The 18,547-nt window shown below is 31.9% G+C and overlaps 1 long non-coding RNA gene across 1 annotated transcript; it reads left to right on the top strand.

Annotated features, from left to right (window-relative positions):
- Positions 1–9,108: 9,108 nt before the first annotated feature.
- Positions 9,109–18,088, top strand: LOC134272021 (uncharacterized). Its single transcript, XR_009993124.1, has 3 exons — positions 9,109–9,196; positions 9,583–9,663; positions 17,650–18,088. It is a non-coding gene; the product is annotated as an uncharacterized LOC134272021 (long non-coding RNA).
- Positions 18,089–18,547: the final 459 nt, after the last annotated feature.

The following is an 18,547-nucleotide window of genomic DNA, read 5'->3' as shown; positions in this document are numbered from 1 at the left end:
TTATTTTAAAATAATCAATTAATCTATTACACATTTGTGTAACACTTTCAATAAAGATAACCTTTTTGTTACTTTAAATAAGTAAGTCATATTGATACTGGAAAATTTGAGTAAAATAATAAGTAAAAATAGAACATGCGTAGCGTTGGACTTGAAAATTCACATGTAAATTTCCGACAGTTTTAGTTTTCTTAAGAGAAAATGTATGATTCAATTTTTGCAAAAAATCAACAGAATGTTTCAAATGGGTCCTAGAAAAAAAAATTAAAATTAAAGAAAATTGAACCAGTGGTTAAGATATTTTGGCGATTAAAAAAATTCAATGGCAAAAAAACTAAAAGATTCAGAAGATGACGTCACTATATTTGACCGTTGACTTCTTTATATGACCTTGAACTTTGTAGTACATAAAGAATGGGGACTCTTTAAATATGTATTCAAATATCAGCCCTCTACTATTTCTGGAACAAAAGTTACACTGCATTTTATAGCAGACTGTTAAATGCTTATTTATTACATTAGATAGCATAAACAAATTCCAAAATGTAAGCTCCCAAGTGACCAATATATAGGATTCTCTGATTTTTAACACTAACTATGAGGCAAACATGCCGAAACTTACTATTTTTCTTACAGGGAACATTCATTATTGTCAATATAGTAATATTATTCTTTTTTCTCCAGTACTTTTTAACAAAACGGGTGTTTTGTCCTACCTTAAATATTATTACCTAACCTACTGTATAAATTGTAATTAGGCATTTTGAATGTTTCACGGTTTATTTTATGTTTTTGCGTGAACATTCCTTGAAATTTCCGTAGCAACCAGCCAATTTTTAACTTGAATGAACAAAAAAAAATATCTTTTCTTTCAGGCACTATTTAAATGTAACTACTTAAGGAATTTCTTTTTTATTGCTTTTCATCTCAAGAAACACATCATAAGTGCTTTCACAATCAATAACATAGATCTAAGATTTAAGATAATTGTATGATACATATGGGTATATATACATGTTTTTCCCTTTTTGCTGACTTAGCAAATACCCCTGATTTTGGAATTATTCAAATGATGGACAAGATACAGACATGGTGTGTATATAATTTAAAAGCAGAGGATTTGTTCTATCAGAATGAATTTGAATTCAGAAGCGTATATAACGTTTTTAATTTCATATCCGTTGGCTAGCAACAAAAATGGATGTTTTTATGAATAAAAACGTTAACAGATAATATGAAAAATCCTGAAATCATACACCACATTGCTTTTTATCTTTGAATTATAAGAACAAATTTTACAAGAAATATAACTTTTGAGACTTTTCTGAAAATTAGGGACCGTTTTACAATTTTATATCTCCATGGTAACAGCAATTTCTTCTTAGCAACACATCATAGAATGATAATATTATAGCACCTTCATGTATAATTGTTAAAGATTCTTCTTTCATTTTTGTAAAAATTTAATCAAGCAGATTTACAAAATGCAATCAGCATCTTATTAAAGTTTTTTTTTACTCGATAATCCAATGGCAACGATTATGAGCATATAGCAACCAATATAATCTATGAAGAGTTGTAGGCACTTCAACAGTTTTTGAAACCCTAACCAAAATGTTTCCATGGAAACAGGTGTAGATATTTATGTGTTTAATGAATTTTAACTGTACTTTAAACCGTTTAATCTGTGTGGAGCTCTTCATAGAAAGGCCGAGAATGAAAAATCTGTCAGAATTCTTGTTCATGTACAAAATTCTTCAATCCATTGTTTATTATTTAATCAGGCAAATTTAAAAATGCAATTAGCATCTTTTAAAAATTTTTTTAACTTGATTAACCCAAAGCAACAATTTTAAGCACATACAAGCCAATATACACTATGAAGGGTTGAGAGCCATACTCTGTGAGCATTTAAACAATTTATGTTCACAGAACCAAGATTACGGGACATTCATGATTGACATGTAAAATGATTGCTGATAGAAAATATGTATTAATATACAAATTCTGCAAAACAAGTCTTTAATAATCAAACTAGTAATGTTACCATGGTAACGAGTAAAACATTTTTGTTTAAATCATTTATTTTTGTCTCACCTGAGCTGAAAACAATTAGCTCACCTGAGCCGAAAAACAGGATGACCAAGTTTACTAAGGTGAGCGATGTGGCCCAGGGACCTCTTGTTAAACTACATATTTTATAACTTAAAAGGTTTTGACGGTTGCTGAGAAAAATAAAATTCAACATTTTTTATTTCGTTCCTCATAATATTTTTATACCTGTGTTTAATACATATGATCACCATTTTAAAGAAGGGGCATTGTCTTGAAGCAGTGTTCCGACCCTCTCTCCTTTAAAACATAAGTACAGCAATTATATTTCATTGGGGGTGGCTCTGGGGGAAATCGAACTCTATAACTACTACATAGAGTAGGATTTCCCCCCGGAAAATTGACTCTGGTGTGAGGTTTCCGTAGGGGAAATCCTACTCTAGAGCAATTTTCCCAGGGGGGAAATCCTACTCTAGTCTCAGCCAGTTTTCTGGGGGCGGGGGTGGGGGAAGAATCCTACTCTATAGCAAGTTTTCCAGGGGATGGGGGATTTTAGGGGGGAAAGGCTACTCTACAAGACTGGTATGCTTGTATGGTTAAAATTTATTTACAGTTATTATATAAATCATAATTTATATACAAAAATAATTTTACAGACGAGTTGTAGGAGAAACAGCATTTCTACTTTAGTCATATGTCTTTGAAAGATCGTTTTGTTTGCATTTTTAATTAATTAAGACCTCCCCCTTTTTCAACTTCTGCCACTTACATGTAATTTATAATTTAGATTAAGTTTTGTAAAATAAGTTTGTTCATAAGGAAGATGTGGACCAGATACGAATTCTGAAATTTTTCTTTCGGTAAACTTGCCAAAATGACCATGGGTGAAGGTCATGACACACCCTACAGTCATAAACAATATTTGTGTGAAGTACTTGATTCAAGTTCATCCATAAGAAAAAAAATTGACTGGATACAAATCTCGAACTTTTCTGTCAGTGACCTTGAAGTTGCACAAACGACCTTTAGTCAATGGAAATGACATACCCTCAGATCATAGCAATCTTTATTCAAAATGGGAAGTCACCAAGTTTATCCTTGAGAAAGAAATAGAACGGACATGAATTTTGAAATTTTTCTTCCAGTGACCCTGAAGTTGCTCGAATGACCCGGGATCAAGATTGTGACACACACTAAGGTCATGAACTATGGTGGCATATTTCTGCCCCCTACATGTTAACATGCAACATAATTATGTAGACATCAAACATACGAGTATTTATGTCAACATGCTAGTTAATTATGTTGACATGCTAGTTACTAGTCATAAGAAAATTTATGTTAAAAATTTACTGGCAGACCAAGGCAACATAACAGCACTGTTTGTTTCCAAAATTTATACATATTGTAACAGAAGACATGTTAAGTGTAAAAACCTTGCATTTTTGTCATTTATTTAAATTACGAAAAATGAAATCCATTTATAAAAAAAAACAATTACCAAAGAATTTGGCTGGGAGACATACCAGAATCATTGAAATTGCAGTTTAATAAATGATTACGAAACAATGGTCTCCCAGCCACAATATTGTTACAACATACAGACGTCACGGCGTCAGGCACTACTAAGAATCAATATTTCCTAGGTGCGAAGATAATAGGTCACAGTTTGTGCAAGCTGATTATCATCGGATTTTGTTACATGCATTTCAGCAATAACAGTTAGCAGAAAAATAACCATATTGCTGATACAATACATTGATGTATTTATTTCCTTTAGCTTTTTGCTAGCAGCTATTTATTTCATGCGAGCTCTAATACGGACATGTCCGTTTGACCTTTTTTCTGCGTTTCTATACTACTGGTTTAGTCCATTTGTCTTCTATATAAGGGGTGATATACTCATTTTGCGCCAAAATGTCACGTGTAAGTTTTTGCGCCCATTTCCTGGATTATTCTATTGAATGGAAATGAAAACTACATGAATAATATAAAGTAACTGTATGTTCTTCTTTGTTGGAATCATGGTCAAGCTTTGGAAAAAAAATATATTGGTGATATTGTGAAGTGAGTTAGAAGTTACATCATTTAAAGTAATAAAAACGAAACGAACAAAAACATATCTTACGAGGATGCACTGGCCAAATATACATCTGATCATAGCCCCCTACACCCCGTCCTCCAGGGGGATTCTTCCTACAAATACAGAGGATATAGACTTATGAAAGTGTCATCTCACAATTCAGGATTGAGAAAGTTTATTACTTTTTTGCTCGTACAAATATTTTTGATGTGGACCCCTCATCCCTGGGAAAAACTTCCTGAATCCGCGCCTGTCGCCATTCATATATCGCCGTCAAGTTTGTTGCATGGGTCATTTAAGCATATAGGGCTTTATTTATCCCACGTTTCCAACAATCTTTGATGCGTTGGCAAGAAACCATTAAACATATTCTGCATGTCAGTCATAACCGTTACGATTACCAATTTCTTGCTGTTATCATATTTTCAGCTGTCTTTCTCAAAGCCTATGCTGTATGCAGTTGAATCTAATTTGAATCTAATTTATGTAACCTCTCTAGCATTAATCAATTACATTAGTTTTTTTCCTTATTCACTTCATCTTCTAAAACCAGACTCGCGGAGTGATCGAGTTGTTCATCTTTACGTCACGGGTTCGAATCTACAGCGGGACATGTACATGAATTCTTTATTTTATTTGAGATACAAACAATATATACGATTACGATTTATATAAAATGTGTTCTTTTTCCATTGCTCTGATGAATGTTTTGTGCAACATCTTCATAATTTACTCTGTTGAAACAATTTACGCCCCCCTCCCCCCTCCCCTATGTAAACCTGTACAACTTATCATGCTTATAGGTTCGATAAATATTGATGGTATTAGTCAGGCAAGCTTTTTGAAAAGCTGTTACTTGAAATGCGGTTCAATACAACATCAAACTTTATTGGAAACAAAAGTGGTGCATAAAAAGCGCCCCTGGAAATACAAATAAAAATAATTTTGGTTAAAAAAAATGTGGGGGATGGAGTGGAGGTGGTGGTTGCTTTTTTGTCCACAAAAATGTTGCGGTAGCACTCCGAGTAAACAAAGAAGTATAAAAATAGGATGCCTTGCGCGGCAATCGTTTTGGCTCAAACTGCTTAGGCCTTGATAAAATTTATGGACGCGGTAAAACTGGATCACAGGAAAAACCGGGATTACAAATTAAAGGTTTCGTAAAATAACAAAAAAATAAACACATTGACATCCACAAAAATACATACAAGAAATTTTTAACATAAATCGCTTTATTTGAAAATAAACCTTATTTTGTTTTTCTTTTCTGTAGAAATTTTAATAAATACACGGAAACTTTGTATTATATACTGACTGACCTTTAATTCAAACATGTATGCAAATGTTATAAGCAAGATCACGCTGAAGCTGACCAAATCAGCGAAAACCAACAGACAATTGCTATCAATTAATACATGTAATTTTGAAATAAATTGTGATATAAATTTCATTTTTGTCATTTATTTTGAAAAGAAAGGATCATAAATATATGTAGATGTAGAAATTAGACTACACTGAAATGAAGGAAGAAGATTGAAAATTTTGTGTACATACTCTCTTATGAAAATATTATCTTTAGTAAAAAGAATTTAAAATAGAACTAAATTGTCGCTCATATTCATGGGTTTGCCTACACTATAAATACGAATAGTAAAGCCAATGTCTACTCGATCCCTGCTCTATATGAGTGAAAATTCTCGAGAGGGTCGTACAATGTAAAACAACATACAATCAATCAAAATTAATACTTCTGGAAAATCTGAATTTCCTTGAAGATTTTAAGACATTGAATGAAAAAAGTATATCTTCTTCATTTAGAGACCTCGAGAAAATCAAGCACGAGGTCTTAAAAATTAAGAGTCGCCTGCGTGGCGCAGTGGTTAGAAGGTCTGCTCTAAAGTCGCGAAATAAGTCGTTCCTGACGTTGCGGGTTTAAATCCTATTATGGTACAAGAAGATCGGTCATTCAGATGAGACCGTATAAACCGTAAAGTCCTCTGTCGCAGTAGATACTCGCACGAAAAAGACCCCTCACTGCTCAATGGCCCTGAGTACCAAGGATACCGTAGGACAAAATTTCTAGCTCTCCACCGGCAAGAGATCTAGTCTCCATATGAGTAAAAATTCTCGAGAGGGACATAAAACAACATATAATCAATCAATAAAGAATCAAAAATGAAAGTGCATTCCATTGAAGATGCAAAGAAATGCGAATGATAGTATTGTTCTCGACCACGCCTACCTCCAAGTCAATTTTCAAAAGTTAAAATATTCGATGAATTTTTAATATTTTTTATATATAATTATATGGATTTTTATAAAACATTACTTATTTGGGAAAATAAAGAGAGATAACTCTAAAAGTTTGGTAAAACTGTTTTTACTATAAAAATCAACGGAAAATATTTTTACCCCGCCCCCCGTGACACAAAAAATCCTTTTTACAGGTTATATGGACTCTTATTTCACACATTCAAACCAAAGCTTTTTATGTGACATGGGGGAGGGGGACATTTGTTTATTGACAAAAACGACAAAAATGCTTATTTTCCACCAATTCCAAAGCAATTTACGACTGAAACATTATATTTTATTAATTAAATGTTTTATTTATTTGCCTAAAACATAAGAAAAGATATAAGAAACATTTAATCATATCCAAGATTATTTCAAAATATAGTGGTGCTTGAAAGTCCGATTTCAATTGAAAATATCGTCTTACCCTGTTTTCAGGAGCTGGAATTATTGATAATTTACTATTTAGCGCTGGTATTAAGACAATTCATCAATTACCATTGAACTGTTCTTCGTTTTAAACAAAGATTATATTGCCAAATTGCTATTTATATTGAATTTTATGGTTCCAAAATGTAATGGAATAGAGAGTAAACGTGCATAATTCTTAGCTATGTTTGTCCCAAGCATCATACAGTGGTAAGAGCGTTTACTTTAGTGACACTGAGTGAGTAGTTGATCCTTATTCATGTACGCTGCTGGTTTGAAATATTCTGCAGAACGTGGAGACCGATCCGACCAATTAGACTGCTTAAACAGAGGTCTTGCGTTCCAGTTTATGTACATGTAGGTAATGGCAGGAAAAAAGATTTCTCACTACCTAATGGCCAGAGTGCTGGCTGTAGGTCACCGACAAGCAGTGGAGTTTTAAAATGAATGAAAATATTTCAAGAAAATAAACAAACGAACAGAGAGGTATAGTCAGCTTGTGGAAAATTTTTCAATAACAATTTCCTTTGCCATGTAAGCTACATCTATTTCATATTTAGATCTTTTACTCGAAAAAGACGTACGGTTAATGGTTATCTAACAACCAAGCTTTCTAATAAACGTGATAGAGTAAACTTTTCAAATCTCAATTTCCCTTACTTAGCCAAAAGATATGTGTTAAGAAAGTTGTATATGTGGTTCTTCGTTTGTGTCCCAAAATTCTGCAATTATTACATGTAATAATGGAAAAATTAACGCTAAACTTATTGGATTAAAGTTTGGTGCCAAGGATTTTTCTAGATGCCCTTCGAGGTATCTACATGCAAATTTCAGTATCACTCTCTAACTTGTGAAATTTTAAAATTTTATAATTTACGCTGGTAATATTCTAAATTTTTTTCATATTAAATAGTTTGATTCCTCCGACCGGATGGTTTTTCTGATTTCTTTTTATTATTTTTGTGCATCGCAGTTTTTTCATGTAGTGTAACCGTAGCTATTCAATAAGTAGGCCTTTCTACTAATTTTTCAAGTTGCACATACGGTAAAAAAATCATTTCATTTATAGATTTATATGTACATGAAATTATCAAAAAAGATAATAACTTTTCATGCATACAATTAATTAAATCATTAAAACATTTAAGAGCAATTCTCTATAAGCACCAAAATTTGATGGAAAGCCATAGTCACCAATTTTAATAAAACTTTGGTAAATTAATACATACTACTAGTCAAGTATACTGGTATATGCAAAATGACGGGATACTGCTGTTTCCATGGAAACCAGCAAGTCATACTTTTGTCACATTTGCTATTATTTCCTTTATAATGTAAGTGGCTGAAACTCATAAACGCAGCAACACAATTCAACTTAACTAATCCTGTAACAAGATTATAGATATATAAGTTAACCTTAAAAAAATTGGAGGTGTGTTATTTAAAATAAAGAAAATAAAGCCTTGTAAATTTGCTGTTTTTCAAGAGAAAAGTGCTAAATTTTATCAAGAGTTATTTCCCTTCGTGTAACTCTTTTGTGTTTCCTGTGAAAAAAGGAATGTTTTTTGCCAGCAGAAGACTTTCAGATTGGTTTGCTGCTTCGTTTTTACTACAAATTCCACTTGTCAGGAGATGTATTTAATTTGAATTCAGTTGATATGAATAATAAGGACATAATACTAACAGAATGTGGTATTTTGCCGTCCAGTTCTGAAAATAAGGAAATTTGTTCCACACATTTTTCTCTGCCGTTGAAACAAAACTGTGACCAGCTGGTGACTGAGTGATGTACGAAGAAGAAAGTTTCAAGTGCCATTCCTTATTTTAAAAAAAATCTGGTGAATCATAATTCATTCCATGAGAAGCAGAAATGCAACAGACTGATCCCAGTCAATGGTTTACTCGAAATACACAGAGGCTAGAGCCAGTACTAGAGGACTTGTTCTTCCTGTAACCTGTGAGTATTGTACAGTCAGTGTTTACTAGTATGTATAGTGGACTATGTATTGTTTTAAAGTGCACATTTCAGTCTTTGAATAAATGTTCTTATTAGGGTTTAAATAACATGATTATAATGTTTAAACAAATGTTAATATAAATTTTTATTTAAAAAATGGGTTAGGGGATGCTTAAATTATTTTAACAAGCATATAGTACTTTTAAAAAAACTATATTAAAACAAGATTTGTATGAATGATATATCTTTTGATTATCTGCTCAAATAAACTTAATTCAATTTGAACTTTTAGCTCTATGCACCAGCCTGTCTCATGAAGTTGAAAACATTATGAAGAGGATGAAAATCTAGCTAACAATCAAAACAGGAAATATGATCAGGTTTGTAATTTATTATTCATTATGCAAGCTATCATTCATAGTTTAATTTGTCATTTAGAAATTTCATAATAATAGTAAACAGTTTAAAAGTAAACAGAAAACAAATTGGAATAAAGATGTCTTTAATGAAAAAAAAATTATACAAGACATCATCTAACAATGATTACAAGGTTACTGGTACATACATGGTCTATTGGAAATATAGTAATAAAAAATAAATTATATAATTTACACCGAATAATTTAATTTATTTGATCAAATATTTTAGCATTATATATATGTTATGTGTATTTTACAAAGTTCCAGGATAAACAATGTTGTAACAGTAAACGCTATGTTTTTGTCACTACAGTAGAAGGAGTGCTTATTGTGCTTATTTATTTTAGGCTCAGCCACACCTTAATGAACATAAAGAGCTACTTCATTCAAGGCAATGATATGTTCTAACAGCTGATTCAATGAAAGAGGTACTACATATTGTAGATCTCCATTGCAGGAGAAATGCCACACCAGAATTTTAATAGATCTTTTAAGTAGGGATGTCAAATCGGTCAAATTTTAATACTCGGTAACTCGGACGTTTTTCCGATCGAGTACCCGGGTACTCGGTAGAAGTCTAAATAAATATGAACAAGTTAATTGAAAACTGTAAAACATTGTTAAATCTTGTAGAAATACAACCTTATGGTCTGATGGAAGGTTTACCTGTAAATGTGTTGTAACAATAATGACCACTTGTGCCGACGAAATTTAATCTAACATTTTTTTTTTAAGTTCAATTTTTTTATCAGATAAATACGAGAAATAGAATCATAAATGGCTCAAAGTGGTTTGTTTTAAAAAATAATCTGTTCGCTAATTGTAATGTAACACTTTGATGCATTTGAAGTCCAAGTGATAAGTCGTCAGAGCTACATGTATAGTATCAACTTGATCAAGTTCTCCGATTTACGATCTTCGTACACTTTTCCATCCTAGATTTCATAAAATTATGAGACGGTATGTTGTAGTTTGGTGCAACGATGGACATAAGATTTTTAAAGCCTTTGCATTCAACCATTTGCATTAGTTGGCACGCAATCAAACGCATCCATATCAACAATCGCACTTGCAATATCGTCTGTCTCTTTCCCCGAGAATTTACGGCTTCTGGGGAATACAAAGTTATCTAATTTATTTAAATATAATAGACCTTAAACGATGTTCAATGAAAACAAATAATTAGAGCAAACTAAACATTAGGGTAGAAGACAGCCGAAGGTGAGAAAGGCCAGGTAGGTAGCAGGTGCTTGGTCACGGTAATTACTGTATAAACACTGCCACGGGCGATAACGGTCATTTAGAGGAGTAGGAAACCCTAATTACTATATGTACAAGTGCAATGAACATTTTACGTTTTAAAACCGATGTTTAAATGAATTAATAAATAAGCTTAGAAATATTTAAAAATATACATCCGAGTAACCGAGTACCGATTTTAGTATTCGATACTCGGACGTTCGATCGAGTACCCGTGTTACAACGCACTTTGAAAAATTACGCACTTTGAAAAAATTTTTCAAAGTGCGTTAATTTTTGGGACCAGGTTAACGCACTTTGAAATTTTTTTTCAAAGTGCGTTGAATTTGGGACCAAATCAACGCACTTTGAAAAAATTTTTCAAAGTGCGTTAAGACTGTACATCATAATTTTACACCATGTCAACATTTAACGCACTTTGAAAAAATTTTCATGAAACAAAAGGAATTAGACTTATATTTTAGAAATAGACAACAGTATTACCCCCTCGCAACGTATGATGGGATATAGTGATGCGATTATGTGTGTTATTACTTTATGTGTATGTTATTTTTTTCTGTGTGGAATTGATGTAATTTGTATCGCTATCGATGTCAAATGCTGCCTTGATTTACTGAACATGGTTTTTGGGGGAAGGAATGCTTCGCTTTGCGGTGCCCTTACTTTGATGTGTTTCTTTCTAAAAACTGATGGATTGAGGAAAACCTAGAAACGGACAACGAAGAAAAGACTGGCTGAATTAAGGTCTATCAGCTCAACTCTTTATCATTCCCACCCAGATGTATCTATTTCTATAACTCGTAAACTTACGTGTCAATGATATTTGAAAAAAGGAGCATTATAAATACTTAAAACTTAAAAATGGTAAGGCAGCTGGTACTGATAGAATATGTAATGAAATGCTTAAACATGGTCAAACGGTCTTGGTACCAATATTACTGAAAATCTTTAATGGTTGCTTAACTCATGGATATTATCCTTCTTCATGGTGTGAAGGATACATTACTCCAGTATACAAATCTAACAACACTAATGATCCCAACAATTATAGAGGAATCACAATAACCAGCTCAATTGGCAAACTGTTTAACTATATTCTTAACTCAAGATTAGATAAATATTTAAAATGCAATGATAAAATCAATCCTTGTCAAATAGGATTTACAAAACAAGCTAGAACTTCAGATCATGTTTTTGTCTTGAAAACACTTGTCGAAAAATACTGCAAATCAAAACAAGGGAAGCTATATGCTTGCTTTGTTGACTTTTATAAGGCCTTCGATAGTATAAACCATGCTGGTCTGAAGCTTAAACTACTAAAAGCTGGTATTAGCACTAAATTTTACTCAATTGTTAAGGATATGTATTCTAAAAGCTATTCTTCTATTAAATTGGGTAACAAATTAATCGGTCATTTCCGTACTTACAATGGGGTAAGACAAGGTGATAACATGAGCCCAAACCTATTCAAGATTTATCTCAATGATCTATCAAATTATCTGTCAAATTCTAAAAGTTTTGTAAAATTAAACAATGATTCATCTATGTCCATTCATTGCCTAATGTATGCTGATGACATGGTACTTCTCTCCCCAACTGCTGAAGGTCTACAAGAAAAACTCGATATACTAAGTAAATACTGTAAGGACTGGTGTCTCAAAGTTAATACAAAGAAAACAAAAATTATAGTCTTCAATTCATCTGGCAAACACGTTAAAATTCCATTCCATCTGGATAACAACAATATTGAATGTGTTAAACAATACAAGTATCTGGGTCTGACTGTTAATGCATCTGGAACACTAAGTAATGCTAAAAATGATTGTTGTAACAAAGCCAAAAAAGCCTATTTCAAACTTCAGAAAGACTTTCTAACATTTAATCCATCAATTCGAACTGCTTTAAATGTATTTGACCACACTATTAAACCCATTATCCTGTATGGATCGGAGTTATGGGTTTTTTTTTGACCCAACAACCTCTAAATTTAAGAGAAATCCAAATATAACACTAGACAAAATATACCAAAGCTTAGAAGGCGAAATTTTAAATCTTAAATTTTACAAACATTTACTAATGGTTCATGGTAAAAGCAGCAATTTTGCTGTAAGATCTGAGCTAGGACGTTTGAATTTACATTTTGATGTCATTAAAAATATGTTGTTATACTGGCATAGATTAGAGAATCTAGATGGTGAATTTCCCTTGCTTAGTGAGGCTTTTAACTGCTCTAAAACACTACACCAAAATGGTTTTACTTCATGGTATTCTTGTGTTAACTTTTTACTTAACCATATTGACATTAAAATTAGTGATTTCCTAGGTATGTCAACCCCACAATTTAAAATCAATTTGAAAAGAATATTACTGAATTTCTATAAATTAAAATGGGAAAAAGACAGGAATTTACATAAAGATGGCAAATTGTCTACCTTTACCAGCATAAAGACTAAATTTTGTTTTGAACCTTATCTAGATATTCTTACAAACAATCAACATAGATCAGTTTTAACAAAGTTAAGAATATCGGCTCACAGGCTTAAAATTGAAATTGGACGTTACCAAAAGATACCTAGAGAGGAACGAATTTGTTCACTTTGTCATCACAACGAGATTCAGGATGAAATTCATTTTCTCCTTGTATGTCCTCATCTTAATGTACAAAGACTTGAACTCATAAATATTTGTAAAATTAAATGTAAAAATTTTCAGTCTCTATCTTATGATAATCAATTTTATTGGCTCATGACTAATGAAGACCCAGACATCCTTAGACCTCTTGCTGGATTCCTTAGTAATTTACCTTAATTGAAGATATTGTGATAAGCATAAAAAATTATATACCTATTTCCCAGTTTCTTGCCTTTAACTATATATATGTATAAATTATATATTTGTATGTAACTTACAATACAATACATGTATGTATATTCAGTATATATCATATACTTTTTTGCGTATTTGTTTTTTTAACAATTGCTCTTTATTTGTAATATCATCATCATGCTTGTTCTATCATTTGGATCCTCCTCCTTCTATTTGTAAATCTTTTTGCTCCTCCGGGGGCCCAAATTGGATTAATAAAATCTTGTATCTTGTATCTTGTATCTAATACAATATAAGCACTGTACACGGAAGTCTGTAGTAAATTGAAATTTTTTTCTTTTAAATCTCAAAGTCTATTTATGTTCATTTTCAGGAAAATCAGAATATTAATTACATTAATTACATTTAATAATATTAAGTACCTGTCTGCTTTCGATGTTAATTTGATACCATATCTGATTTTACAATTGTAACATTGGTGTCCGCCAAGGAGAAAATTTATCACCTCTCCTGTTTTCTATGTATATTAATGATCTAGAAGAGTTTCTGGCCAGCAAAAATGTACATGGGCTATCTTTTAATAATATAAGCAGTTCAAACTCTGTAGAAAATGAAATTTTGATGTATTTTAAATTATTTATTTTGTTCTATGCTGACGATACAGTTATAATGTCTGAGTCTGCAGAGGGTTTACAACATGCTCTAAATGAGTTTCATTCATATTGTGTACAATGGAAACTGACTGTCAATGTAGACAAAACAAAAATTATGATTTTTTCGAAAGGTCCATCTGTTAAGAATGTATTTTATTACAATAATTCTGTTATTGAAATTGTGAACGAATTTAAATACCTAGGTATACTGTTTTCTCGATCAGGTTCATTCTGTAAAACTAAAAAACATTTATGTGAGCAAGCTCAAAAAGCCATGTATGGAATTATACGAAAAATTCGACAATTTAATTTACCAGTAGATTGCCAGCTTGATTTGTTCGATAAAGTTGTCACTCCAGTACTTTTGTATGGATGTGAGATATGGGGTTTTGAGAACATTGATATAATTGAACGTGTTCATCTTAAATTTTTGAAACATATTTTTAATCTAAAAAGTAGTACTCCTAGTTATATGGTTTATGGCGAAACGGGTCGCTTCCCTTTGTATATAACAGTGTATTCGAGAATGATATCCTATTGGGCAAAATTATTGGTAAGCCCTGAAAACAAGATTGTTTATGTTACATATAGACATTTATTTGAACAGTTCAGTACAGGAAGTCATAAGAATCCTTGGATTTTATGTATTAAGAATATATTTGATAGTTGTGGCTTCTCAAATGTGTGGAATGAACAGACCTTTATAAATATTAAATGGCTAAAGGCTATAGTTGATCAACGTCTTAAAGATCAGTACATACAGAAGTGGCAAAGTAATATACGCGATTCATCTAAAGGTCTCTTTTATAGTATCTTCAAAACAGAATTTGGATTTGAAAAATATTTAGCCTTACTACCAAAAAATTTAGAACAATATTAATTAAACTAAGAACAACAAATCATCGTCTTCCAGTTGAGACTGGGAGATGGTTTGGGATTCCCAGAAATGATAGACAATGTAATCTTTGTAATAATGGACAAATAGCTGATGAGTATCACTACATTTTAGAATGCAAATATTTTTCCGAATGTAGAAAAAAATATCTTCCCAGTAAATATTGTAATAGACCAAATTTTTTCAAATTATCAGAATTGTTGTCATCTGCTGACTCCAAACTATTGATTAAACTAAGTTGTTACATAAATAGAGTATATGAAAAAGTCTGTCCTCCATAGTTATCTGTGTTACTTTATATGAATATTTCCGCCATTTCACGTGTATCTTGTATATTATTCTTTGTATATATTGTACATATTGTTGAACCTCATGTACCATTGATATGGTCTGAGTGAATAAATTGAACTTGAACTTGAACTTGATAATCTCTCTGTTAACCTCCAGGTATTTAACTTACATGATATTTTCATAGGAATTGTTCATTTAACATGTATCTAATATCTTTTCTCATGTTTTACGTTAATAAATAAAACATGTATATTAAATTAATAAAATACAATAATTTAGTTTTAAATAGCTTTAAAATTGGTGAAAAATAAGCATTTTTTTTTTCGTTCTTTGTCTATAAACATATCCCCCCCTGTGAAACACAAAAAGCTTTGAAATAACTTGTAAAATAACAGTCCATTTTATCTGTAAAAAGGAATTTTTGTTTCACGGGGGGGGGGGGGGGGGGGGGGAGTTGTTTAAAAAATATTTTCAGTTTTCCGTTGATTTCTATAGTGGAAAACACAAGTTTGCCAAAATTATAGAGTTATCTCTCTTTGGTATCCCAAATAAGTAAGGTTTTATGAAAATTCATATAAATATGTATAAAAATTTTGAGAATCATTCCAAGATGTTAATTTTTGAGAATTGACTTATAGATGGCGGAAGAATAATACTATCGTTCGTAGTTCTTTACGACCTTGAATGTTGACCTTTTGACCCCAATTTCAAAAGGGGTCTTCCTAAGGCCACAGGGATTCTGTTATGTTAAATTTCATTGCAAAAGCTCAAAGGGTTGTCGAGATATCGTGTGGAAACGAAAGCGTTACAGAAAGACGGATGGACGGACAGCTAGACGGACGGACGGACAGGTAGACCCAAATTAATACCCCCCCCCCCTTTTCAAGCGGGGAAAAAAAGTATCAAATCAGGTTCAAATGATAAGTTATCATACTTAAGATTTGTAGGAATATTGACTAAGCCATGCAGAATTTTTTTTCAAAGTGCGTTAATATGGTCCATATTAACGCACTTTGAAAAAAAAAAATTTTTTCAAAGTGCGTTAACCTGGTCCCAAAAATTAACGCACTTTGAAAAATTTTTTCAAAGTGCGTAATTTTTTCAAAGTGCGTTGCCACATACCCGGTTAACCGGGTACTCGTTGACATCCCTACTTTTAAGACATCCCTTTTAAACTATGTCTGTATCAGCCTTGAGAGACCTGGGTATTAGCTTTTAATTATTTTATTCAATTTATTGGACATTTTTCAGAGAAAATAATTTTAAAAACTTTTTTTTGCAAACAAAATGCTTATAGTTTAAAATTTGATGTTTATTAACAAGTGAAAAATATGAAGGTCTATATTGCATGATTAAAATCTTCATAAAACTATTGTCACAACTAAAATGAACAATTTTAGTAGTCAGTCAATTTAAAAAAAAAGAAAGAAATTAAATTGCAAAAAATTTAAGAAATTTTTTTTTTGATAGTTTGACCAATCCTGATCAAATTTAAATAATCCCAAGGAGGATTATCAAATTAAAAATACAGACATCATTTTCTTGCCCTGTTTATGTATATTAACTACTACTAAGAATTTCATTCGGTTGTCAAGGTCATTAACTTTTTAACCCACATTACATACAATTTTATTTCAACATTTTTTTGTCTTAAAGGTCTATGAAACAAAATTATGATGAGGCATATTTCCTCATTTTAATTTGCACTACATTGTATTAACCAGCACTGGTGAAGTTTAAACAGGAATAACAGATTTGATTTGAAAAGAGCTGTAAAAAAAAGTATGTGAGCCAATGCACAATAGTAATACCCTCACTCTGATGTGAATATACACTTAGTATCATGTTAATGTTAAACAAGTTCAATAACGGGCAGATGCAGGAAAATAGTAAGATTACAGAAATGAATTTAATCCTGCTATATTGCATGCCTCAGCAAAGAATGTGCTCAAGTTTCTATCATCTGCAATGACTAGTTGCTGAGAAAGTTGTTATAAAATTTCTGTTGTATGATATGGACGGATGCACAAACAGGAAGTTGACATCAGATGGCATGCCTCAGTAAAGAATGTGCAAAAATTTCAAGCATTTGAAATGAGTAGTTGCTGAAAAACTGACACCAAAAATTTGCTACTGACATACACATGGACAGACAGACACACAGGGATAAAACAATATACCACCCTCTCCTTTGAAGCACATGGGAGGGGGGGGGGGGGTAATAACTACTGTAGAAGTTAGGGCTATACGGATCTTGAATATCAGTCTAGATAGCTCAGTGGTTAGAGCACCTGAGTCCTGACTAGTAATGCAGGGGTCACGGGTTCGATTCCCAGTCCAGCCATATGTTTTCTTCATGCATTTCTCCTTTCCTACACTACATTTACATTTATTTATTTTATAATACTTTCAGCTTCATAGAATGTTACATGTATTTTCAAATAATTTATAACTTGGTTTAATTTTTGCATATTTTATTCTTTTTGCAGGTTATTGAACAATCTCTGAAAACTGTCAAGTAAAGAGTCAGAGTGGTTGTAGATACATGCACAGAAAATGAAGAAAAAACTCTACTGAAACCATGGCTTAGATATCAACATAAAATAACTTCTTTTCTCAAGTATATCTCTTTCCCAAGTATTCCAAAAGTGGATCTTTTTCAAATTCAAAGTTAAGTATCACAGGGAGCATTAGAGATTGTGAAACAGTCTGCCTACAAAAATTAAAAGGGAGGAAAACATCTACATGTGTACCAAAGATGGTTGCACACTATTGTTCTCTATATATTTTCCTTATGATTTTCATGTACAGTCTTCTGTGTGATTGTTAAGTTGGGTGCAGTAGTAGACTTCTCCTAACCTTGTATAGAATTTTACAATTTAAATTCTGAGGAAAAATCCTGTTTTAGTGTTCATTCAGTTATAGTAATGGGCCACTCTCCTATTTAACAGCTTGATATCAAAATATCAACATTGAATGCTTATCAATTGTTTTAAACGAATAAAAACATGTATCATATTTCCAAAACAAGATTTGTTCTTTTTTAAAAAAACAACCTCTTTTTAGCTCACCTGAGCCAAAGGCTCAAATGAGCTTTTCTGATCAAAATTTGTTTGTCGTTGTTGTCATCGTAAACTTATCATATTTTCATCTTCTTCTCAAGAACCACTGGGTTAATTTCCACCAAACTTGCCACAAAATATCCTTGAGTAAAGGGGATTCAAGTTTGTTCAAATGAAGGGCCAAGCCCTCTACCAAGGGGAGATAATTATGAATTAATGAAAAATTAATGGCATCTTTTAAAAATCTTTTCAAAAACCATTGGGCCAGGAAAGATGAAACTCATATGGAAGCATCCTCAGGTAGTTTAGATTCCATTTTGGTTTA

The sequence above is a fragment of the Saccostrea cucullata genome, unplaced genomic scaffold, assembly GCF_032062105.1.
Source record: "Saccostrea cucullata isolate Sc308-1 unplaced genomic scaffold, CSIRO_AGI_Scuc_v1 ctg718, whole genome shotgun sequence".
NCBI classification, from domain to species: domain Eukaryota; kingdom Metazoa; phylum Mollusca; class Bivalvia; order Ostreida; family Ostreidae; genus Saccostrea; species Saccostrea cuccullata.
The sequence above is the reverse complement of the archived record's forward strand: the minus strand, read 5'-3'. Positions and strand labels throughout refer to the sequence as shown.